Source organism: Meleagris gallopavo, chromosome 3 (genome assembly GCF_905368555.1).
Source record: "Meleagris gallopavo chromosome 3, MGAL_WU_HG_1.1, whole genome shotgun sequence".
Taxonomy (NCBI): Eukaryota; Metazoa; Chordata; class Aves; order Galliformes; family Phasianidae; genus Meleagris; species Meleagris gallopavo.
In genome coordinates this window covers 66,602,755-66,628,771 of record NC_139406.1, presented here as the reverse complement: position 1 = coordinate 66,628,771, position 26,017 = coordinate 66,602,755, and the positions used below count along the sequence as shown (strand labels likewise).

The following is a 26,017-nucleotide window of genomic DNA, read 5'->3' as shown; positions in this document are numbered from 1 at the left end:
AGTGGTATAATGCTGGGGAGACTCGTTCTGTAGGGTATGTCTGGCTGTGCCTGAAACTTTGTTTCATGAAAGACTTGAACTCCATGCTAAAGGTGGCCCTGAAGCCATCTTGACATTTGCTATATGCACTGAATGATGACTACAGCAGCCTTGGTGACACTGTCAGCATTGCTTTGGTTGGAATGTCCGGGAAGGAGGAGTTGAAAGAACAGTTGAAATAACAGTTCTGCAAACCTGAAGGTGTGACAGCAGGTTTGTTTTTCATTTCTAGATTTCCAGGATGACTGTTTGCAGTGACAGCATGTTTAAATAGATCATCAACTTGCTGTGGAAAGCATCCTTAATGCATGCAGTGATTTGGTTCCATAGTACTTGCTTCACGAGGAAGACCACCATGTATCATAGAATCATAGAATGTCTTGGGTTGGAAGGGATCCTAAGGATCATCAAGTTCCAATCCTCCTACAACAGGGAGGGGTATTTTATATATACACTTGTATTTTCCATATCACAAAGAGTCTTTGGATCTTCTGTTTAAAATGGACAGTAGACAAATAGAAAAGTAAAATGTTTTGTTTTGAATAGGATTAAACCCTGTTTTGGAGGAAAAGACCATAGCTTGGTATTTTCTTAATAATAACAGTTCAGGTTCATTTCATTCCATTGTGGAATAAAATTCCATTCAAAACTGGCTGATATGTTTGTAAGATTTTGAAAATTGCACTATTTAGAGAACTATGTTAGTGTAATTACAGAAAATTTTCAGTATGAGCTTTTTCTCTGTTGCAATCTTGATGAGTAAGAGATAATATAAAGAATGATTTCTTTATGAGTTGGAGAAATGTCGTGAAAGATCTTTACATTTAGCAGACTCTTGTACTTTAAATACGTAACAGTGATATACTGATGCCCAGATTCTGCTCACCATTTGACACCACAAACAGACATTCAATTTAGCTCATGTCTGATTGCGTTGTGCCATGTGTACAGAAGTGAAATGTATTAAAAACTGTTCATCTTTGGATGTGTTCATCTGGGAATTTACTCATAAATAATTGATAACTCCCTGAAACAAAATCTCTTAATTACTCCTCGGATTTCTCACTTCATCCCTCACGTGCTCATTGTTCTTGTAGACACAGGGGAAGACAGAGGCACGGCTTTAATGAGGATGTGTGTCAGCCTCCAATGCTCCTTTCAAAAGGTCACCCACCTGAGCAGGGGAAATGAAATACATGGCAACAAACATTTTATTGTCCTATGGAGGAAGGTGGCATTTCAGAACTTAGCTGTTCTATTTAAGACTTGTTTTTATCCCACTGTAGGAGCAGTGCTTATGATGAATCACTAAATCAGTGAAATGTTTGCATCTAGTGCCCTGCAGGGTGTCAAATTAAGGGCTATTTGATGTGCAGTACCAATTACAACTGTTATATTTGGGCTTGATATGTCAAGATTTTAGTGTTTTTGAGTGTCCTTGCACAGACTGCAGTGGAACAAGTCTTTGTGAGTAGTGGCCTCTCAGTGGAGTAGGGGTTTACTTGATTGAGCTCTTGTTTACCAGGCATTGAAGCATAGTGATGAGTTTACTTTTCTGTTATAAAAAGGAAAGCCTTTCTGCTACCCGTAGACTTGATAAAGCACATTTGATTACTATCTAACAAAATCTCATTTTAATGAAAAAAGTATCCTATTGTAAGATAAATTCATCTTTCTGATGACTTTATTGCTTTAAAGATACTAGCCAAGTTCTGTAGCAGTCTTGGTAGGAGCTATTTGCTTGCAGTTCAATAGCCCTAACTATAGCTAATGTACAAGAAATGTTCAAATAATGTAAGTAAGAGAACTCTAACAAATCTTACAGCTATTTTAATGTGAGCTTTCAGATGTTACTCGTGTTTAATTGAAAGGTGAATGCTGTAAAGTCTTTGTCAGTCTGCTGTTTCTGAATGAGAACACGTTTTATGGACTAAAGTCCCAGAGAGCTGATACCAGCTTTTGACTTCAGAATTCATAGCTCAGGTTCTTCCATTTTCACCTGGCAGAAATGTGCATCTGTGGTGCTATCCAGACTGGTGACTTCCAAAAAGTACTGGTTTTGGTCAAATAAAATGTGAAAAAAATTCTTCCTGATATTGGAGAAAAGGCGGCCTTTGCTCCTTCTATAAACCAAAAGATTAAGCTTGCTTATAAAGGATTAGCAGAGCTCTCTTCTGTTAATTCATAGTGGTGTAGTAAAAGTGCCTGATTCTACATCAGTGGAAAATCAATTATCGATCAATGGGAATTTTACAGCTGAAGCCAAAGGGATTAGGGGGCTCATCGTTTGGAAGTCACTGAAGAAGAGAAAGAGCTGGATATGCTTGTTGTCACATGGCTGTGAGCCACCACTGCGGTGCGGCCACCAGGAATGGCAAAGCAAAATCCTAGGTTGCTTCAGGCAGGCTTTTTCAAGAGTTGCATGAAAGGACATGGGGCAGGGCTGTGGAGAAATCTTGTTTGGGATAGTGCTGACTGTCCTACTTACTCACCTTTAAGAAAAATTATTTCAAAATGAAAGAGAAGGTGACCTGAAGTCCTGCAGATTGTGCCGTTGTGGGGGAGAATTAATGTGAAATAAGGGCCCTGGTTTGAGGAGGTCTGATGTGCAGGATTTGGTTAAAGCAGCAAGGAGAAATACAGATCTGGAATTGAGGGCTGTGTGGAAGCAGTGGTGCCTGCACCTTGCTGCCACTTGGAGACATTGGTTTGAGAGGTGAGCTTGAGGAAGTGGCTGGAGGAAATGACTGCTGGTGGTATTGAAGGTGGTGTCCTAGCAAATTACACAACCTGCAAAAGGTTCTTTCTTTCTGCTGCTTTTCCTTCTGGTTGAGTGCATGGACTTAAACTCTTACTATTAGAACTCTAAGAAAACACATAGTTCCACGCTACTTTAATTAAGAATCTTCATGAAGCACATTTCTAAATATAATTTTGTTTTCCTTTTAAACACTGAGCATAGTTAAAAAGTAGCTCTGATCCAAAGCCAAGTATTGGATGAAAGCATGGCTTGCCCTGTCTTCTGTTGCAGCATTTGGCACGTACGTTCCCAAGGATGGTACCTAATACATCATAGAATATTGTTCAGAGTAAAGATTAGATTTCTTATGATGATATTTGGTAAATGTAAATATATTGTTTTTATCTGTTATAATAGGCAAGATTGTGTCATTTAGCATGGCAATTACAGAGATTAAATTAATTTCATTTTCCTTTATTCTTATTAAATGCAAAGTAATTGAGCTCACATCATAGAAGGTTGGGACTTTGCTGTTTGTAGCTTCATCATTTATTAATCTAAGGCATTAGATGAGAAGCTTTATAGATCTGCTTGCCTAAGGAAAAAGGAGAGGAATACAGATAAAGGCCAAACTGGATCTGTGTATTCTGTTTCGCACTTTGAGATACTGTCAAACTGTTGCCTCATTTTTAGTACATTTTTGTAAGAAAGAGCACTTCCCCCAGAATGGCTAATTGTGACTTAGTGCTTTATCAGTCTGGGTACGCTGAGATTTGGACAGACAAAGTTCCTTGTGCAGTTCCTTTGCCCTCCTCAACACACTGCTGGTATAGAAATGTAGAATTGTAAACGGGCAGGCAAAATAAAATACAGAAGAGAATGCTGTAAAAAGGTATGTTTTGTACCATCTTGGCCATCTTAATTGGCTGTCCTAGTAATGGGAGGGAAGCCAGAAAATAATATTGGCTGTGTTGCAGTAATCAGCTCAGAAGTGACAGAAGCGCTCTTCTTTCTTACCTTGATGTGGCTGAAGGGGGGGATTGGAAATTAAACATTTGTCTCTGCAGCTCCACGTAGCCCCAACACTGCCAGCCACAGATTAGTAAAATAAATCCCTCATGTTCATATTTAAGTGGAAAGTATAAAGAACATTTTCTGCCTTTTTTTCTCTTTTTTTAATGTGCCATTTATTGGCTGGTACAGTGACCTCCATTTCGTGACTCTAGTGATGTGACTTGTCACACAGCTTTCCTGTGGTGATTAATTAATCGCACTGGGGAGTAGTGGCATGTGGCATCATGCATGGGAGCTTAGGTAAACAGTTGCCTATAGACCACCTGTATTGAATCTGTACTTAAATGTTATCTATTAATGCAGATTATTATTTTTTTTCATGTGATTTTCATTCCTGTTTGTTTTTTTCTCTCAGCGGTGTCCATGGTATTCAAATGGCATGCATACCTATCAGCACCTTTTAGTGCTGCCAATGTAACCGGTTTGGAACAGGATATACCTAGCAATTAAGGATATGGAATTTGCCAATATACTGGGAAAGGGTTTTGCACTAATTATGTGGAGGTATGGCACAGCAGTTCAGTCTTCAAGAGTATCTTAGTGGACAGTCTGTCCAATCTTTTAAATTGTTGTTCCAGTCAATTTTATTGACTGAAGTGAAAGCACGGATTAATTTTTCTTTCCATTCTCAAAATTAAGATTTCACTTCATACTCTCGATTTATATTTCAGTATTAGTTGTGTATTTTGATTTGTGTGATTGAACCCTGAAGCCCTTCCTCACTTGAGAGTCCACCTTTAATTTGTTTAACAAGTTTGTCTCATTTCTGAGCAGCCCGTACATGAGGAGCTGATTCATATTAACAGACAACTTGTATTGGAAAAAGTGATGTCTGTATCTGGTTATGAGAGTGTGTTAGTATGAGCTCTAACCAGTCAGTATGAACTGATGGATGTTGGTTTGCAGACGACTGTTGGCATCTTCCTGAGCAAGTCTGGTGACACAGTCCTAGAGAAGTGCTGGAGAAAGCAAACTAGCCTACAAGCAGAAGATTGATTTTCCCTTCAAAATGAGAAGTAGTTATTGTGAGGAAATTAGCTGAATTGTTTACAGCAGGCAGATAGCCAGTAACTCAGCGTTTTGTCAGCATTTAGACACGGTACATGCACTATGTGGTGCATTTCATTCCTGGACGCGCTAGCATCAGCAGTTTCAGTTGATGGTTTCCAGAAACAGCTGGGTTTGGCTGGCAAGTGAGATCCAACCTACGAAACACATGATGGCCTTCAAGCTCTTGTTTGGACAAGTGGACAAGGGTAGCCTTACCAGAACTGCCTGGCTTCCAGCAACTCCAGAGATGATGGCAAGGTAGAACTGCAGCAACTCGGTCCTTTCTGCTTTTATTTCTGGAGGGAGGTGACCTGGGGGTTGCGTTGCCAGCCATGGAGCACAGGGCCTGGAAGTGCCAGAGCCCTCCACAATGTGAGGAGCTGGTTGGAATTACCTGGGCTACTAAGCCTTGGGGTTACAGGCCTCATGCTTGGTTGTCTGGGAGCCTGGCAATGCTGGGTTGGCTTTTGTCAGCTCTTTGCTTCTCCCAGCTGTGGGAGTTGCTGAAATTGGACAGTGGTAAAATTAGCAGCAGTTATCAGTTTTGATCAGCAATCAAGAATATTTTATTCAGGATAGACAGTTGCAAACATTTTCTGAAAACTTGTTTTCAGAAGAGGACAGAAATTACATTTTGCAAGTGCTGTGATTCCATAGAGCGAGAACTTCCAAGGCTTTGCAGTTTCTGTGTTCCACACTGTGAGAGGCATGCTCTTGTTCCACCGAGCAGTAGTATTTTCTGTATTGTATATTAGCTTGTATATTTAATTATACTAATGCTTAAAAAAAAGTAGCAGCTTCAAACAGAAAAGGCATCCTTTCACTGAAATCTAGAGTAATAGAGACAAAAACCAAACACTCATTAATGTCTGTGCTTAAGCTATCTGTCAGTAGAGTAATCAGTTTTCTGAAGTCGAACTCTGAAATGTTCATTGAATAAAAATAATGCACCCTGCAGTTCATCAGCAGCTTACAAAGATTGACTTCAGAAAAATAAGTGTGAAGATTGGTGTAGATAAATGATGAGACTTAAACACTTCGCTACCACAGCCTCGTGTGTGTCTGCATCAACCTGATTTTACATGGGTAGGAACAGGCTTTTTGAAAAAATTCTATTCTTTTAAGTCAATCATATACTAAGGATGGGACTACCATGGAAGGGAGAAGTGCAGTGTAGCATTCTCTCCCTGCAATTCGTGTTTCAGTCTAAAATCAGAGAGGTGCTGAAGATGTGCACCGCATATTTAAACTTGCTTTTTCCTCACTCTTTCAAGTCATCTTCTCTTACGGATTTTTTTTCACTTAGCCCTGGCAGCAGAAGGGATTTGATGAAGGAAGAGGTTAACCTCCAAAAGCATGGTTCAGTGATTTGGTGTGTACCAAACTTTGAATTAGGGGATGTTGATATTGCGAGTTGATCTTGCAGGTGGATGTAGCTAACTGGGGATTTAGGACTATAGGTAGTTTATACTGGGAGAGAAAAGCCTGGCTTCCGGTGAAACTGTTGCTGGCCTCAGCTGGTCATTGCTGTGTCCACAAGACATCAGCTTTGGCTGTGTTATGGAGAGTAGCCAGGTATTGTCACATATTCAACATTTAAACAAGTGGGAATGACTTTGCAATAAGAGAAGGTGCAGAGTTCTGCATCTGGGGAGGAACAGCCCCAGGCACCAGGTGGAAAGCAGTTTTGGAGAAGAGGACCTGGGAGTTCCGGTGGACACCATACTGAACGTGAGCCTGCAATGTGCCCTTGAGACTAAGAATTGGTATCCTGGCTGCATTCTGCCAAGTGTTGTGGACGGGTCGAGGGAGGTGATCCTTCCCTTCTGCTCAGTACTCGTGAGGACACACCTGGAGTGCTGTGTCCAGCCCTGAGCTCCCCAGTACAAGAGAGATCTGGATATGCTGGGGAGAAAGAGTCCAGTGAAAGGCTGTGAAGATGATTAGGGGTCTGGGGAGCACCCCTCCTGTGAGGGGAGGCTGAGAGAACCAGACCTGTTCATCTTGGAGAAGGCTCATCAGGGATCTCATCAGGATCCTGAAAGGACACTCCTGAAGGGAGGGTGCCAAGAGGATGCAGCCAGGCTCTGTTCAGTGGTAGTCAGTGCCTAGACAAGAGGCGGTGGGCACAACCTAGAACACAGGAAGCTCCCTCTGACCACCGGGAAGCACTTCTTTACTTTATGGGAGACTGGTATAGAGAGGCTGTGGAGTCTCCTTGGAGATCTTTATTAGCAGCGTGGACATGGCCTTTGACCCCCTGTGCTGAGTCCCTGCTGGAGCAGGGGTTGGGCCAGAAGGACCCAGAGGCCCCTGCCAACTTCATCCATCCTGTGATTGTGTGACCAGACCAACTGCACTTGAAAGCAGCTGTGCTGGATGAGTGGCAGGACCACTTCTATGCCATCTTCCGTGCAAACAGAACGTTTTTGAAGAGAGCCTGTTCTTAAATAACAGTTCCCTGTTTTGTCCTTTAAAGAACTTGAAGACGGTTCTCCACTTGCCCAGAAAAGACTATCAATACATTCTGGGTACCTCATGTCTGCTTCTCAGTTCAGTTCTGCTTTTTCAACCTCAATTTTTAAAACAGAAACTCTTGCATATGTACACTAGTTTGTTCAGCAGGAAAGGTGTTTGTCATTTTATCCTGTACGGTGTACACAAAAAGATATTTTCATCCTGCTATGACCACAGATGTGAAAAAATAAGCAGAAATCTCATTCTTAGCAGTGACTTGAGTCTCTAAATGTTATACAGATAATGTTTATTGTGCTTTTCACTTGTGTGGCTTTTTCTACAGATTTCTTTTTTCTTTAAAGCTCAGTTCGTAGTAGCTGTATTTTTGCTGCCAGCATCATGTCACATTTGTTTCCATGGAATGACAAACTAGGTGGTGAGCTTGGCTGTCATGCTGATAGCCCGTAAGCAGTATCATAGCCAAGATGCAAGGCAGGAGACTTTTATCGATACAGGCCTACGGAGAGTGTTTTTGTTGTAAAACACAAAGGTGTGCCACTGAATTTGTTTCTTCGTTCTGACAGAGCTAATGGCAGCCTGGAAAAAACTCTCAAAATGCGCACCTTTTTATGCAAGTGGAAGCAATGGAACCATTATCTGTGACCTTAGCTTTCTCATCTTGTTATGCAAGCTAATTTTATATTAATTTCAGGCATAGTTTTAATCTTTGTCAGTAGGGCAGCAGCAGTGGAGTTACCCTTTAACTATTGATTTCCAATTTGTTTTTATCTTCTGACTCTCTGCTTGCAGAATGAAGACTGAAGCATATTTTTTTTCATTTTAATTTATTTCCAATATTGGAATTGTTAAAGTTTGCAAAGAGACTGATCTTGGATATATCAGTGCTGTCTTCTCAGTGTAAATAGGATTGTTCAAGCATGATCCTTGGTGACTGTGGAAGGCTTTGCAGGTCAGGGATAATGTTGTTTGAGGTAGAAGAGGAGCAGTCTTAACGTGAGGTGTTTGATTTTCCTGAAGGAGAAGGAGAGTTGCCATTTTAGAAAACCATGAAATTTAAGCCTTTACTGAGTTCTCTTCAAGTTGCATAAGAATAATTTCAGTTCTGGATGTACTTGCAATATCAGAGACTTCAAAAGAGAAACAACTGCATATGTAACCTGGTGGCTTAGACCTTCACGAGCGACAAAATGGGTGACATTTCCTTTTTCATCAAGATCTGAACTGCAGAGTGGATGCGGACTTGAGTTGGAACAAGTTTAACCAACAGAGGGACAGACTTTTCTTCCTAAAGAAAATAGATATAGTTCTTTGGTTTTGGTACCTACAGCCTGTAGTGTGGGAAGAAGTAATGTTCAGCAGGATTGGAGCTTATATGGCATTTGAAGTCATTTTAACATGTTTAGAATGGTTAAGAAAGTAATCTTTTTGCTGGTTGGTTTTTTTTTTTGTTCTTTTTTTTTTTTTTAAAGCTGCAAAGGTTGACAAGCCAAAGTATACATGAGCTATTGAGGATATTTATTTCCATGATAACTAAAATGTGGATTTCTTAACACTTTGGGATTTGCATTTTGATGCTCTGCTGTGGCTTCAAAGGGATTATGTGTATAAACTCAGTGTGCAGTGGTGGTTGCATGTGTGAAATGACATTTGGTGCTACATTTGCTTTTTATTATATAAGAATGAGGTTTGGTTTTAGTTTCCGTGATTTAAAAAAAGGTACACTCCCGAAGTTGAGAAGTTTAATGATGTTTCCTTCTCTTTATTGCTGTAAATTGGTAAGTGATGCTAATATCTGAAGATAATAAGAAAATAAATCAGATTTTTTTTTTGTTATGTTTTATTTGCCTCATTACTGCACATATGATACGAGAAGCAAACTCAAGAATTACACTTATGTTACCCTTAGGAAAAATTGCTTTTTGTTCTACAATGGAAATACACAACAACACTTCAAAGAGTCTCAGAAAAGGTCTGAGATACAGTGCTTGCATATCCATCTTTTAGCTTTAAGGGCTTTTTAGAAACTGAAATACCTTTCCACACACAAATAAAAGGAAACTAGTTGAAAACAGAATGATGTCAGGAGGGAGAAAATTAATATCCTCAGGCTTGACATGGGAGGCTGCTTGGGCACATTGTATAAGTCACGTGAGGCATCTGCATCGGAACATAAGCAGGCTAAAAGAGTGATCTGCTAAAAGCACAGAAGAGTTATTCAGACTACAAAGCATGAGGATATCTGCCCCTAACGAATCCAACAGAAAACAACTGGACTGTGTTGGGTCACACATAGACTGAATACCAAGATCTTAAAAGGACTTTGAAGAGCAGAGAGTGCAACGTAAAAGTAAATGATAAACTGCAAGTGTATCAGAAAGTGGGTAGCACTGGTGGGCATGTAGGATGATTGGGCAGCTGAAAGCACATTTAAAAAAAAAAAAGAAAAAGTTATGTATTTTAGGGGAATATGGACAGGTGCTTCACTGAGTGAGAAGATGAGAAGGTGTCATCTGCTGAGAAAACTGAGTACGGAGGTGCCACTGTGCATCTCAGAGTGTAGCTCATACTCTGAGGAGGTGGCATTGCTGGCAGGAAGCGTGCTGCGTGCCATAGTGCTGCTGCTGGAACTTGTAAATCTCCATGCTGCCTTTTGGGGATTTCACTTAAAAGAAGATGGAAACTGGCAGAAAGCAAGCAGTGATTTTGAATAGCAGTGATGGTCCTGAGAGGGTGAGAGCTTCCCAGGGAGCAGTTTCTCTCCTTAGCACACTCAGCTCACTTCTTTTGCCTTCTCCTTTCTTCTTGTGGGATGAGCACAGCCATCCTGCTATGCTGTTCACAAGCCCATAACTAACTTTACTGCATAAGTCCACCCTTCCCAAAAATTAGCTCTTTCTTGATAAATGTTCATCTTCAGCTTCTCCTGGATTTGTGAAAGTGGAAAAAAAAATAATGGCAAAAATAGCTGGTTAGCCTTTTGGGTATTTTGTGAGATAACCGTATTATTTATAAATAATTTATGACTTTGAAGCTACACTCTTTTTCTCTCCGGATTATATGTCTTGTATAACCGAATGGTATGATTTACCTTAAATTGCCCATCCGACATGCATCACAAATCTTTGCACACCACTTTCTTTTCTCCTGCATGGCCTTCACTTGTGGATAGGAGATTTGCATAAAATGATTTCTTCATGTAAATGTGATCAGGCAGAGACTCCAGCGTCTTGTTATAACATATGTACCAATTCCCTTGAATTGGGTTAGCATCTACCTCAGTAATTGAATCTATTTGTTAGTTGCTGTAGTTTTCAGAATTAGCACCAAGGAGGATGTGTGCTCTTTGGTGTTTTTGCAGCAGTCTTCTTGTTTTTGTCTTATTCTAAGACTTCATTTAGATGAAACACAAATGAAGAGATGAGGGCAGGAAGGGATCCTTGCTGAAGCTGCCTCCGGCTCCTGCCCAAATGGCTGCAAGGGCTGCTCCTCGCCTTATCTCCACTGGCCCTGACCAGGCAGCTGGCCCCAGTGCAATTAAAAAGGTGTGTATAAGCTGGAGAGATAAGGGTCCATGTCATCTAAGCAGTGACATTGGGCCCTTCAGCAGAAGAAGAGCACTGGAAGCTGCATTTAATCTCTAGGAGATAAGGAAGCATTGAACGATATGTTGACTCTGAGCTGAGTTCTATGGCAATATGTTTTGGGAGTAACTCTCTTTAAATGCAAAGCTGGTGGTAGAAGTCCTGAGCAGGTACAGTGATGATGAAAGTCATGGTAAATATATCCAGGATTGGCCAAATCTTGCTCAGGCAGCAGCCTTGGGAACTGCCTTGAGTGACTATGCGGAAGTGCTCTTCAGTGGGGATTGAGTCCCTTTTCTTTTTCCTGGTTTGAGATAAAAGCTTCTTCCTAACCTTGAGCATAACCTCATTGAATCTCCACTGTTGCAAATTGCAGGATTGTGATTGTCTGCTGTTCAGATGACAGGAAGAGGTTGATCAGAAGGGAGCTGAAGGTTGTCTGAGGAAATTAGCATGAGAAAACCCTGGTAGTTTGGCACAGGTTCAGTTTGAGTTCAACTTTGCCTGTCTGTGGAGGTGCTCATGCAGCCTGCTTTCAGCCAAGGAGCTGAGCAGGACCAGATACCAAGGTGGATGGATCCTGGTTCATGTGTCATTATTCCCACAGTAATGCAGGTGGCTCTGCCTGAAGCTTCTGGTCTAAAGACGGTCTTGCAAGAGCAGGACCTATATTTGTATTGTGCTGCCCTGTTGTAACCACCTTTGAGTCTGAGTAATCCAGAAACTGGACATTATTACCCTGGTCCTGCTGGTTTTAGCCCTGCCTTTGTATAGCATGGAGCATTGTTGTTTTTTTATTTTGTTTTTTATTGTTTGTTTGTTTGTTTTTATATCAATCATGGTTTTGGCAGAAGCTCTTAATCCATGGTCTCTCCTTCCATGTTCAGTTTGTTTTCTTTCTGTTCTTCTAGTTCCTTGTATAGCCGTCCCTCCCCAGCTTCTGTGATCTTGCTCTTACATCCTTGTCTCTCCTTCACCTGAAGCATGAATAAATGAGATAATGAGACACAGGCCAGTCATCCCAATTACTCTGTATATGAATGCATATGTATGCTCTTGTATCTCTCTCATCTCTCATCTTTCTGTCTTTTTATATGGCAGTCTCTGGAGGATAGGATTATCTTTTGGTCTGTATCTAGCATGTTGACACTGCTACCGTATGAACAGAATTGACTAATGGTATACATATTTTGAAAAGCTGGAGCTGCATTGCAGTGTTCATCTGGACTAGTACTGCCCAGCACATTACCATGAAACCTTAGTTAGTCATCACTGTCAAGTATTTTCCTTCATCCAGTCTCTGATTGTATAGTTCTAATTTTTGTACAGCTTCTAATAATTTATGATGCATTTTATATTGACGTTAATGTGTTCTGAGTAAAAGTTTATGGGAAAGATATGCTAATATAAGTAATGGTGATAGCATTTTGGTCAGGTATGTAGAAAATGCAGAAATTTGCAAGTAATTTTTTTTCAAGGCTTCTCCATCTTTCTGTAATTATCAGATAGATAATATGAACTTGCCAGATCCAACATGCTAATGATTGCCTTCCAGCTTTTAAGAGGGACAGAAATTATACACTAACTGTATCTGAACAAGATTCTGCTTTGATAGCGTGATAAAACATGCAATACTTTGCTATCTTGCACTTTCATAAACATCTATTAGCATATCCCTGGTCTGTCAATAAAGAAAATAATATAGATGAAGCTGAATCTACTTCAGGAGTACTCAAATGGTTATTGATGGCTTAGAAATGCTGTGTTATCAATAGCAGATGAACTGCTTTGCTGTTGTCTGACGCTTTATAGGGGTGTCTCATGAATCATTTTCAGATAAAAGGTAAATGTTCTTGCTGTCCAATTTTGTTCTTCTTAAATTGCTACATTTTTCAGCTTTGTCTGCACATTTCCTGAAGGAAAGCTTCCCTGTGGCAGAGGTGCAGGGTATTTTCTTACTCAGATGCCTTTTTTGAACTGGCTCTGAATTGTGTTGCTTGATTAAAGGCAAGTCTGCTGAGATCTTAGCACGCGATGATCGTCTGCTGTGCTCTGTATTCCACAGACAACTCAGCTCTGGGCTGGGCTGTGCCATTAGGAGGAAGATAAAGAAAGGGTGATGGGTATCCTTAAATGTACCACATACTCTTGATGTCTTGCAATTGAATCTGGAATAATTGGTAGGAGAGCACATTGAGTCTGATGCCACTGGCCATTTTATTTGTTACACCTCACTGTATCTCACTTATAGAGGAATAATTTGAAGCCCAAAAACTCCCCTGCGATGGAGAGAGTTCTTTCCAGTATACATTTTCTTTTAAAATGCAGCGGGAGATCTATGTAGAGGGACACAGAGAGCTCGGGTCTCTTTTCTTCGTTACTATTGAGCTGGGACTGTGTAGGCAAAGGAGCAGTTGAGGGTGGTACCTCAGCTGTTAGATGAAGAAATGGGGGAAAAAAAACAGTGGTAGAAGCTGCAGCAATTCCTGACTCGCACGAAGTCATCTAATCCACAGTTAATGTAAAACACTCCTAAAATCACCACAGCGTTTGATTATTTTCTCTGTTTATGAAATAGCTGTTGAGGCCCCAGGGCAAGAAATAGTGTGAGTTTAGTGGGGTACTGCTACACAAAGGCCTTTGGGGATACAAAGCCATAATGCCACTTTGATGTTGGGCTCCTGTGTGAACCAGGTCATGCCTTGTTGGAGAACACTCTGCAGAATGTGGGGGGAATCCTGGAAGAAAGCTTTTATGAGCCCATTCTATTGGAGTTACTCTGAAAGCAGAAAAATGAGATTCTCCCATTAACAGTGTGTGTTTTAGGCTGGTCTGTACTGAGAATAGATGAGGCCTATGCACAGCTCAAAAGTTTTGGTCTCTGGAACTACTGCAGCCGAGGTGAGGGCTGAGGGGTGGATGGTGCCTGGAGCTGTGAGGGCAGTTTAGGCCCAGAAGCCTCAGTTAATGGGCAGCGAAGAGAGGAGGTGAAACACAAGGACATCAGCTCTTATATTTTTGACTAATTGGAATACTGTTGCTTTTTCTCTTGCCTTTCCTGTCATTCCCCTAATTTCCCCCACCCTCTAGGATCTCCTCTTGAATTGACTCCAGCCAATTACATGAAATTAGGCTTTATTATGTGAAATTAGACTTTACTGGAATGACTGCATCACAGAGCGGTGAGATCTCTCCCCTCATCTTTTTTCCAGAAGCTGAAGAGGCTGCTGTTGACATCTAACTGTATTGCTGAGTTGCTTTAAAAACTACTTCTGTGCTGGGTCATGGGAAAGGTTTCCAGTGCAGTATTTTATAGTGATGCATCTATAACTCTAGCAGCAGCCATCAGCAGCGCCGCTACCTTCACTTTTTCAATAAAGAAATAAATCTCAGTCATTTTTCCTGGGCTCTGTGTGCCAGCTCCATGAATTAAAATTCACAAAGAGAATACAGCATGAGGAGGGGTGGTTGTGTACTTACTTGGTTGCCATGGCAATAATTAAGGGCACACTTACACCAGTGGACCCAGGAGCACTCAGATCTGAGCATGCTGTATGCATGACCCATTAGGATGAGTCTGGGGCACGTTTCCCCTTTTCCTTCTGCCTTTCCTCCCAGTGTAGTGAAGTTTCCCTCTATATGCAGCGACAGCATATAGAGACAAGGCCTGCCTGGTGTCTCATGGGGAGAAAGGACTGAGGGGACCCTCAAGCCACTGGCATACCTAACTAAGAGAGTTTGAACAAGATCTGCAGCTAATATAAATTGATATAGAATTGTTAACAGAAACAGTGCATTAGCTTGTCATCGTTTGGAAGAACCATTCTACAGCTCCATTAGATTATGTTGCTACATCACGACAAGTCTATTATATTTTCTATTGTTTTGTGCTCTTGGTGCCAGCTATGCTAGAAATGTGTTAAAGCAGAAAATATGTTCCAGACCAATTGTCTCCAGAACAGCTGTTTGTACTTCCCTCTGTAGCCACTCTTCCTCTTTTAGTGATCTGTGCATTTCCTCTTTTACCCCAGATGGACTTATGTTGCCTTCCTGTCACTCACTTGACTCTCTCTTGTTGCCAGACCCTCTCAGGTCTCAATTGCTGCCTTCTTTGCTCTGTGTCCTTCTGCATCCATGTGGTTACCAGTCTTTTTTACCCATTTTTTCTTCCTAGCTTTTGCCTAGATTGACTGGCTCTCACCATTCTTCCTCCCTAGTTTTTTGCCCTCCACCACCTTGCTTTTCTCCCTGTCTTGGCAGCCAAATTTCCTTGCCATTCATCCATCATCTTCCCCGCACGTCTCAGTCCCAATTTTCCCCTTTTCATTATTCTTTTTTTTTTTTTTCCCTGTTTTCACATTATTGCACCCTTCCCATTTTGGGGTTCAGTAAAAGCATTTCTCTGACAAAAAGCTTTTTTCCTGTTTCATGTCAAGGCTGCTTCAAAGATTAGAGGTACTAAAACTTTTCAAAGAAAAAGGATGCCAAGACCTTTTCACTCGGGCAGGGATAGGCATTTTTCTTTGGCTTTATTTTCAGAAATATATGCAGTGCATTAATGGAGGTACTGAAAATGAAATTTAGCACAGGGCTGCATATTTAAACAGTTGAAAATGGCTCTGAGAAAGCAAAGTGCCAGACAGCTTTAGTAAGCAGTGCTGCTGCCAGCCTCACCTGTTACTCATCATCAGGAAATACCATTACTGTCTTCCAAGTGCTTTTTCTCAGCGTATTGGCAAATACATACTCTTGGAAGATCATATCGATATCATATTGATACTGCAAATTTTGCAAGGTTCTCATTAAGACTCAGTTGTACAAGGAGAAGGAGCTGGGTGAGTAGGGAATTGCTGCCTGCCTTGGCATCTTGGAAGAGGATGTTTGGGAGTGAGAGCCTTACTTTGGAAGTAGGCATTATTTGGGAGTCCCTTGATGTTAAGACTGCATGTATGCGTGTGCACACACATACAAACAATCCTTGCTCCAAAACTAGTTCTGTATAAATAAAGACATCTCATAAATTACAGAAGCCTTTATCACCCTAGCCTTTCATTTTTACAAAGGGGTCAGATTGGAATGCTGATATCCAGAAGACAGCTGGCAATGCTGCTGCATAACATTTGCAACTGTTGAAATAGTTTTTGGGATGCTTAACGAGGAAACTCAGAGAGCAGTTCCACCAGTCTTATATTGTCTAAGGTCTGTCATGACCCCCAGTGAGTTAATAAAAATAATTCTTTCATGCTGGGAAAAAAAAGGAAGAGAAAATGAGCAGTGTGAGATTTGTCTGTGACATTTAAAGTCTAAGTCTGAGTTTGTCTGCGTAATTTATCTTTGGGTATTTGCAGGAGGGAAAGCAGGAGAATATGAATGAGAGCATCTCAATTGTGTCTGAGTTTTTCTGATGAAGAGAATTTCTGGTGACTCCGTCTGGCTAGAAGGTCTATCTGTGTGATCTCTTCTCTGGCAGATGGAAGATAACACTAGGAAGAGTCCTTTGATTATCCAAGCACAGGAATGACTCCAGTGCAGTATCACCCTGAGACACTTCTTTCTTTCAGAGTGACAAGTGATGTTTCTGAGATGTTAGAGCCGATTTCCCCCTGCTGCATTGAACATGTGTATGCCAGATTTTCTTTGGCAATATTAAACCTATCCACCTTGCCTGTCTCTTGCTGGTGAGAAAAGCAATGAAAATACAAGGTATCTGTATAGACAGCATAGTGAGTACAAAGAGACTGAACAAAGAAGATGTATTTATCCCCTTCATTAATATAGAACAATATGTATATATATATATATATTTTTTTTTTACAAAAGTGCCTAGTTTCTTGGAGTTTCAGTGAACTACTTTTTGAAATACATAAAGGATGATTAGACTGACATTAATTGAAGTCTTTCTTTGAACATAAAGGTTCTCTCTCCAAGAACATAGCTATTTTTTTCCCCCCACTGTTTTTGGCTTTCTACTTGCACATGTCTGCAACATCCCACTGAGTATTCTCACATGTCCGTCAAGATTTCACCTTGCAACATGCAGTGTTGCAAATGAACCTCCTGCAGTCTTCCATTCAGACCTTTCCAGACCTGAGGGAGGGTTACCTTCCCCATCTACTCTGCCCTGGTGAGGCCACATCTGGAGTACTGTGTCCAGTTCTGGGCTCCCCAGTTCAAAAAGTGGAACTTCTAGAGAGAGTCCAGTGGAGGGCCACAAAGATGATTACGGGCCTGGAGCATTTCACTTACGGGGAAAGGCTGAGAAACCTGGGACTGCTCGTTCTGGGGATGAGAAGTCTGAGAGGGGATCTTATCAATGCTTATAAATATATACTGGGGGGGAGTCAAGTGGAGGGAACCAGGCTTTTTTGCAGTGGTCCCCAGCAACAGAACAAGAGGCAATGGGCACAAAATGAAGCATAAGAACTTCCATATGAACATGAAGAAAATCTTATTTGAGAGTGACATAACACTGGAATAAGGTACAAAGATTGAGGAGTTTTCTTCTCTGGAGATAATTAAAACCTTTCTGGATGTTTTCCTCTGTAGCCTACTGTAGGGAACCTGCTTTAGCAGGGAGATTGAACTACATGATCTCCCGAGGTCCCTTCCAGTTACTTTAATTCTCTGATTCTGTAGTTTTTAAGAATAACTTAATTCTTCATATTCAGCTTGTTCTTATGAGTATCCAGAGATAATTAATGGAGCCTTCTGTTAATTGCATACCACTTCAGTGTCAGAAGGTGTCTGTGAGTGTCAGTGCTTGCTTGGAGGTAGAAAAGAGTAGGCAGCCATGGGAGCCGTGCTTCAGCAGAATTTCCTCTGGTGTCTGAGAAGATACGTGCTGGGGAAGACAGCCTCTATCCTTTTATGCCTGTATTGGCCTCTGTCATCACTCCCCTTGCTCTGGTGGAGGTTAGAAGTTGTTTGAAGTAGTTCCTTCCTACACACAGATTGTCTTTCCCAGCTTACCCATACCAAACCTCTGCAGTTTGGAGTCGAGAGTTAGTTGTCTGAGCTACACCTCCAGCCAAGTTAATAAAGATGTATATGGATCATCTTTGGTGATAAGAATACTTATCAAAAATGTCTGCCCATACGACTCATATGAGAAGGATGTGGAGCAGAGTCCAGAGGAGGGCCACTAAGATGATCAAAGGGCTGGAGCACCTCTCCTGTGATGAAAGTTTGAGGGTGTTGGGCTTGTTTAGCTTGGAGAAAAGAAGGCTCTGGGGAGACCTTATTGCGATCTTCTGATACTTGAAAGGAGTTTACAAGCAGGAAGGGAACCAACTTTTTACTCAGGTAGATAGTGATAGGACAAGGGGGAATGGATTTAAACTCAAAGAGGGGAGTTTTAGGTTAGATGTTAGGAAGAAATTCTTCACTCAGAGGGTGATGAGGCTCTGTACCAGGCTGCCCAGAGAAGCTGTGGATCCCCATCCCTGGAGGCATTCGAGGCCAGGCTTGATTCCCAGACAGTGATCTAGTGGTTGGCAACCTTGCCTATGGCACAGGGGTTGGAATTAGATGATCCTTAAGGTCCTCTCCAACGTACGCCATTCTATAATTCTGTGACTCTTAATGGATGGTTTTGCCTCTTTATTCCTGATTTTTTCTTTGCTATTCATGTTGTCCCCCAAGGTGCTCTCTGATTTTTTTCTTGGCATACCATTCATTTTGATTTGATTTTGTAGCTGATAGCATTATTATTTTATCAAATAATGTGATAAATTGTTACAGCTATCCTGCCTAACAGCCAAAGCAATGATGCTTTCTAATGGCACGCTTTACCTCTGCTGCGTTATCACTGCCCATTTCATTATTTGCACATTGATTACAGCTATGCTTCTCAAGGGCTATGAAATATTCAGCAGTGTGGAGTACTTCAAGTGCATCACAGTCCTCACAACCAGACACCTGCCCTCAAAGGCAGGGAGGAACCAAAACCTTTGCAGATTTAAAACTGACGTAAAAAATCCTGCTTTGCCTTCGCTTTCCCTGCACCACTGGCTGGAGATGCATGCTAATTAAAAGTTGCCACTTTTCTTGCACTTGTGATTAGATGGGAAGAGAATAAGGATAAATATACAGCGAATGTATTTCTACCATATTTAACAGGCTATGACAAAGAAGGAAGGAAATCTTGTGGTAAAACTGGTGTCTGTGTGTCGCTGTGAAGCAGCTGGCATCATGGGTGGAGTTGAGAAAAAAGCTGTGTTTTAAGGGCAAAAATGAGCACTGCAGGTCATTTTCTCACGCTTTGTCTCTCTGCGGGAGTAACCAGCAATGATTGACTGAAATGGGCAATATTTTACCAAGTAGGAAGCAGATACAAATTTTATAAACAGGATACTTCATCATTAAAGAAAAGAAACAATTGCATTGACCTTGACACTGAATGAGTAAGGCCAGCATTGTGATAATTGAGAATGTAACCAAGCAACAGTTCTGTAGTCACTTGCACTGCATGATTTTGTATAGAGCGTGCCAGTAATGGGGAGGCCTGAATCAGCAAAACAGCTGGCTAATGCTTACAAAAAAGGAAATTATTTCTTTGTGCAGGGGGGTTGAGTTGTAATACGTGCTTATGCTGATTGTAATTTGGGCTTACGTCAAAAGAAAGTAATTGAATCAGTATATCCTTCTGAGCAGGCTGTTAGCCCAGCAGCATCCCTCATTTCTTAAGCTGCTTTAGAAACATGAGTCTGTTCTGAAAATTAGTGCTGTAGAAGAGATGGTATATTCCTTCGGAACTAGCCTATTTTATATCAATTTCAGTTTACTTGGCAGTACTGCACTTTTAACTAATTTAGTTTTGAAAGCCATTCAAGTAAGTTATTGCAACCAACCACTGAAGATATGCTCTAACTTCATTTTAAACTAGTCTTCCAATACTACAGCAAGGCAGTTCCCTACAGAGTTAAAGGTGGAAGATCTTTTACATCTGGAATAAGCATCCAGGAAAAGAAAGGTATTTACTTCTACCTAAGTCAGTTTACAATCCAAATTAGTTAAATTTGGATTAGTTAAATTTGGCAGCCACGTGGCCACCACATTATCCCATATCAAGAAGTATGCACTGCAAGGCTGGTGCTGATGGAAACCTGCAACCTCCACACCTTTCTTTATGCTTAGCAGATCTCTCATCGCTGCCTTCGATTCTTTCTTTCTAGATACCAAACCAGTACAGTCACTAATAACAGTGAGTTTCTGGGCACAATAAAGTGCAGAAAGCACTGCAGGATACTGTCACTGCATGGGTATAAACTACCCTGTGTACAGGTGCCTTTCATATTAATTTGGTCTATGAAATCCATGTTATTGTGAACATTATATAGACAAGATAATAACGATTTCAAAATTCAGTCTAACTTCTTTGGAAGAACTTGGAAAGTCAGAGATTTTAATAAAAATAATGAGAATGAGTTTAAAAATGACAATAATTAGTCTGGGGTATTTCAAATAAAGGAGGGAAAACTTTTTCTAAAAGTATTTTTCTTTGAAATTGATTTTAAATTCGAAGTAACAGGAGATAATGTATATTCTCTGATATGTTCTTATAGCATGGCATAATTGAGCTATGTTCAGAGTTGTGAAAATTTCTTCTTTTTTTTTTTTTACCTAGGAGGAAGCATTTGCCGATACTGTCCATCACTGGAACATCAAGCTCTACAGAGACTCTTAAGGTAATTATTTATCTGATTCCTTTTTGTTTCCTGTGGTGATGAGCTTGGCTTTAGTTCGGCTTTATGAAGACGCCCTCGATTTATGAACAATGTGATGCTAAGCAATCACATTGAGTAGCAGCAATATTAGACGTAGATTTTACAGAAGCCTTTACTTACAGTTTCATGAGCCATGATTTGCTGCGTGTTTGTGTATAAAATAAAGACATAATACATTCTGAAAATACAGTTGTTTCTATGTCTTTAAGAAGCAGTACTACCATTTTCAGCTGAAAGACTTGAGATCAACTAGATATGTTTTTGATGCTTATTTAAAAAGCCTTTCCTTATCTCTCATCTCCTGCCCTGGTGCTAGGTGATTTGGTTGGTAGATCTCTTTTGAAAGAACAAACCATGGCTGCCTATCAGAGTCTGTCATCTTTGCTTACTTTGCCAAGTTCTTAAAAGCTGCTGCTGCTGTGAGTACTGTAGATGCTGCAGATCTATACATTGTGTTTGCTTGTTTCAAAGCCTTTCTGAAAGCATAGCTAATGAGGTCTCCATGATACGGACAGAAAATAAATAACAAAATAGCTGAGAGCCGTATTTTCTGTTGAATTTACAAAGCTATCCCACTACAGAGGATATGAAGAAGAGTGCTATGGTTATGAAGTTGCCCTGGGAATGCAAACCTGCAGATCATATCTTGCTCCTTTGCATGAGGAGCAATGAGATCAAGTCTTCAGTATGTAGGCTGGTGCTGCTTTACATTCATTTACTGAAGGTCTGATGAGACTTAAGCAACATCACATTTATACTGGATTGCTGTTCAAATAATTAAGGACTCCCAACACTTAGCAGATGTGATTTTTTCAAAAACTCTAGTTGTTTTTTATTCTAGGTATCTCAGACCTTGTGTAGCTGTTTCTAGTAAGTGATGTTATGGTACTGGACCAAAGATAAATCCAATGGCAGTAGAGCTAAACTTCTGCTTCTCGTTCTTCATAATGGCAAGGTCACAAATAGATCTTCAAAGTATTAGCTATTTTCCTCACCTTGGCAATCATTTGCTCTTTCCCTATTATTTATTTATTTATTTACTTCTTATTTTTTTGAGCTGAACTGAATTCAGAGAAAACAAAAACATTTTATATTGGGCAGAGGACAGACAACTGCTTAGTGACTGGTGCACTCATCACTTGTCTGAGAATTAACTTCTTTACATAGAATACACTTTTCTTGGTGATGGTGGGTTGTTGACATTTTCTAAGCTAGTGATTGTAAATCATGACATTAGTTATTATTACTTTATCAGCCAGTCAGCTGACTGATCCCTCGTATTTGCAGTTTGAGGGATTTTTCTCAAGCAGTTATATTAGAGCAGACCAGTAATGAAGGGGCATTCAGTTCCTTCTGTATATGAATTGTTGACTTGTGCAGTTTATTTAGTCGTATGTAATGCACTCTGTGGCTCAGTTCAGAAATGCTTTGTACACTGTAAGTCCTTTTCTTAGCACAATTAATAACCTTGAAACTTTCGAGAGAATCAGTTCTATTCTAAGGCATACCAAGCAGGTGTTCCTCGCTTACAGCATGTTGATGAGACTGCAAGTGAAAAACTTTAGAAGTAATCATATTGTGCTGGCTGACTGTGTGCGTGTTCCTAGCTTTTCCTAAAAGAAAGTTCAGTCTGGAGAAGAGAAGACTGAGAGGTGTTACCACCAATGTTTATTAACATCTGAAGTGCAGGAATCAAATCATAGAATCATTAACATTGGAAAAGACCTCTAAAACCATCTAATCCAACTGTCCACCTACCATCAGTATTACCAGTGTCCTTAAGTTCTACATTTACCCTTCTCTTAGACACCTTTAGGGATGATGACTCTACCACCTCTTCGGTCAGTCCAATGCCTGACCACTCCTTCTGAGCAGAAATTTCTCTTAACGTCCAACCTGAACTTCCCCTGATGCAACTTGAGGCCATTTTCTCTTGTCCCGCCTCTGTTAACTGAAAGAAGAGGCTGAAACCTACCTTGCCACTGCCTCCTTTCAGTTGTAGAGAGTGATAAGGTCTCCCCTGAGCCTCTTCTCTGGGCTAAGCAACCCCAGCTCCTTCAGCCACTCTTCATTAGACTTGTGCTCCAGACCCCTCGCAGCTTCATTGTCCTTCTCTGGACATGCTCCAGGGCCTCAGTGTCTTTGCTGTAGCAAGGAGCCCAATACTGAACACAGTACTCAAGGTGCAGCCTCACCAGAGCTGGGGAGAAACTCCTGCCTGCTCCTACTGACTGCGGTATTTCTGATGCAAGCCAAGATGCTGTTGGCTTTTTTGGCCAACTGGGCATGCTGCTGGGCTCGCGTTCAGCCAAGCATTGACCTACCCCTTCCATACAGTTTCCAGCCACTCTGCCTCAAGCCTGTAGGGACAGAGTGGCTGGAAAAAAGCCACTCTCAAAGAGCAATACCTGACACTTCGCATGCAGTCAGCCTCAGCCCATTGGTCCAATCTGCCCAAGTCTCTTTGTAGGGCCTTCCTACCCTCAGACACATTGACACCTCCCCCCAGCTTGATACAATCTGCAAACTTACTGCGGGTGCTCTCAATTCCCGCATGCAAGTCCTCATTAAAGATATTAAAGAGACTGGGCCCCAATACCAACCCCTGAGGACCAAACACCAGTCACCAGCTAGATTTAACTCCATTCACCAACACACTCTGGGCCTGGCTCTCCAGCCAGTTGTTTACTCAGCAAACAGTGTCCTTGTCCAAGCCATGGGCTGCCATCTTCCCCAGGAAAATAGATGAGGCCAGGCTCTTTTCAGAGGTGTGCAGCAACAGGACAAGGGGCAATAAACTGGAATACAGGAAGTTCCATATGAACGTGAGGAAGAACTAATTTACTGTGGGGGTGACAGAGCACTGGAACAGGCTGCCCAGGGAGGTTGTGGAGTCTCCTTCTTTGGAGATAATCAAGATCTGCCTGGACACTTTCCTGTGCAACCTACTGTAGGCAACTTGCTTTAGGAAGGGATTTAGACTTGGTGATCTCCAGAGGTCCCATCCAATTTCTATGATTCTGTGATTTGTTCAGACAAAATTAACGGCTCTACTGATTTTGGAAAGCAGAAGCTGAGAGCATACTCAGTTACCACAACTTGTCTGACTTGATAACTCCAAAGCTACAGTGAATGAGTTCGTCTGAATATACTCGTTTTTTTTTTTTACTATCCACACATAGTGCAGAGATGCTTCAGTCCCAGATCTTGTGCACACATGAAGTACATAAATATAACTGGTATATAATCGATGGAGGCATTGCTTTTTGGTAGTAATTTTCTTTAAAAAGAATATAGAAATCAACAAACTTCACCAGACACCTTAAAGATAAAATCCATATGAAATGAGTTTAATATCACACATGCTTCTGGTGCCTTTGGAAGCCAAAGGTTTGTGATAGTTGTCTTTAATCTGCCAAAGATGAAGCCTTGTAATTCTGAATTTCTATTCTCTGTAAACAATACTCAAACCTGGAAATGAAACACCTCTGCAAGGTGAGGGGGTTTTCTTTCTGTTTCCTGTTGAATCACTCATCACTCATTGGAAATTTCTGTTTGTAATAAGAGTGGGTTGATGTTTCTAAAGGACCTGGATATGCTGAGCACTTGCACAGGAAATTGGGAATTGTGAGCAAGTTATCATGCGCTGTAATACTCTATCAGTATTAGACAGCAAGACAGCATCATTGGAGCAGAACTGTAGTCCAGTGATTTTTTTTCCTTTTTCCTCACTGCAAAAAAGTTGGGGCTGTCGGAGCTGAAAAGAAGGATTGATGTTGGTGAGATTAAGGGTCTTTTAAAAATCTGGATTTATTTCTCTCTCACACCACCCAGAAACAGCTGTTTGGCCTTGAGTGAGGACAGGATCCTTTCAGCAAGCCGCTGCTGGAGGAATAGCAGCAAACTGCGCTCTGGTCACGGGGGATTTTTGACTATGTAAAAACCAACCAACCAACTCCGGTCACATGGCAGCTGTGGTTTGGAGAGTGGCTGAAGGGTGTTCAGGAGGTGAGGAAGTCAGATGATAAAGGAGGTGGGCGAGTGGGGAACTTCTTTCAAATCTTTAATCCACAGAGGATCTCTTGTAGTGTGAAAGCACACCTCAAGATGCCTCAGTGCCTGTGTGGAACAGTCTGGGTATTTCGCTGGTGTTCTTCCCCTGGGTGGTTGTGTGTCTGGCACACCAAGCTGAGGAGATTACAGGCAGTAATCTCTCACTGACATTACAGTATCAGTTGTAGTAACCATCACTATTCATTCAATCTGTCATAAAAGCATTTTTGGACAATTTATGTCATGCTGTATTTTACATATAATCACATATCAGATCTTCCTCTCCATGTCTTTAGCATTTCACTTCTTCCGATTTGTTAAAACAGGTGTTCTGTGTCTGTGTTGATGCCCATGGGCTCCCCCCATGCTAGCGTGCAGTGTAAGCCTCGGAACACCTCAGCTGCAGCTTCTGCATGTCTGTGCGTTTCTTTCCCCGAGATATCAGGCTTCCTTCTGCTTTCTTTAGATTGCATTTCCAGATGGTCAGCTCTACTGCATGAGTAACTGCCCCAGGCCAGCTGCAGCTCCTCAGCCTAAAAGGGTCATCAATATGTAAAGTTTGTGCTTTTCATTATGTGTATGTAGCAGGAGGAGCCACTTTGTCAGCGTGCTCCCAGAGGGAGGATCTGCATTTAAAGGTCTGCGTAAAGGCAGGAGAGAAATGCCTTTTGAAGGATATGTCCCTGGGCTGGACATGAGTGGCTTGGAGCCAGTGTCTCAAAAGTCAGTCTTTACCTCTTCCTTCTCTTCCTCTGAAGCTGTTTTGAGCTGTGGAGTATGTAAAGGAGTTAAAGACCCTGCCTTGTGATAGGAGGTACGTAAGGTTGTCTTTTTTTGATCTGCATTGAAAAGGCAGAGTGGTCCAGATGTCCTGTAATAGAATTGAATCACTGGGGCTATGGTGGTGGATGCCAGAGCCACAACCTGAGCTGGGTGTGGAAACAGGCCTGCGTTGCAGGAATGGCCAATGCGATTACAGAGCTGCGTGAGTTTCATCACGCATCATTCAGTTTTGATCCCAGGTCTGCTGCAAAAATATAAGGTGTTTGTGGAAGAAGATATTTTACAAATAAAACTAAGGCAGCGATAGTAGCAGACAGCTTTATTACACGGATGTATACCAGAACTGCTCCAAGTGGAACAGACTAAAAGATTAGTTGCTGCCGTATCTCTGCCACATGAGTATTAGAAATTTGTAGATAAGTAATAACCAAACACTTGGCAATCAGAGAATCTATTTGCATTTTAAGAGGACAATATTCTTCTTCTTCAAAGAG

General features: G+C 41.3%; 1 protein-coding gene across 5 annotated transcripts in view; it reads left to right on the top strand.

Moving 5' to 3' along the window:
- PAG1 (phosphoprotein membrane anchor with glycosphingolipid microdomains 1) overlaps window positions 1-26,017 on the top strand; it is a 107,832-nt gene that overhangs the window by 5,495 nt on the left and 76,320 nt on the right. For 4 of the 5 annotated variants that reach the window (XM_085221335.1, XM_085221338.1, XM_085221336.1 and 1 more), the window contains exon 2: window positions 20,588-20,648. The gene's annotated coding sequence lies outside the window, so the exon portion shown is untranslated. Of the gene's footprint in view, window positions 1-4,852; window positions 5,162-20,587; window positions 20,649-26,017 lie in introns of those variants that run through there. The other variant, XM_085221340.1, reaches the window with a different exon arrangement.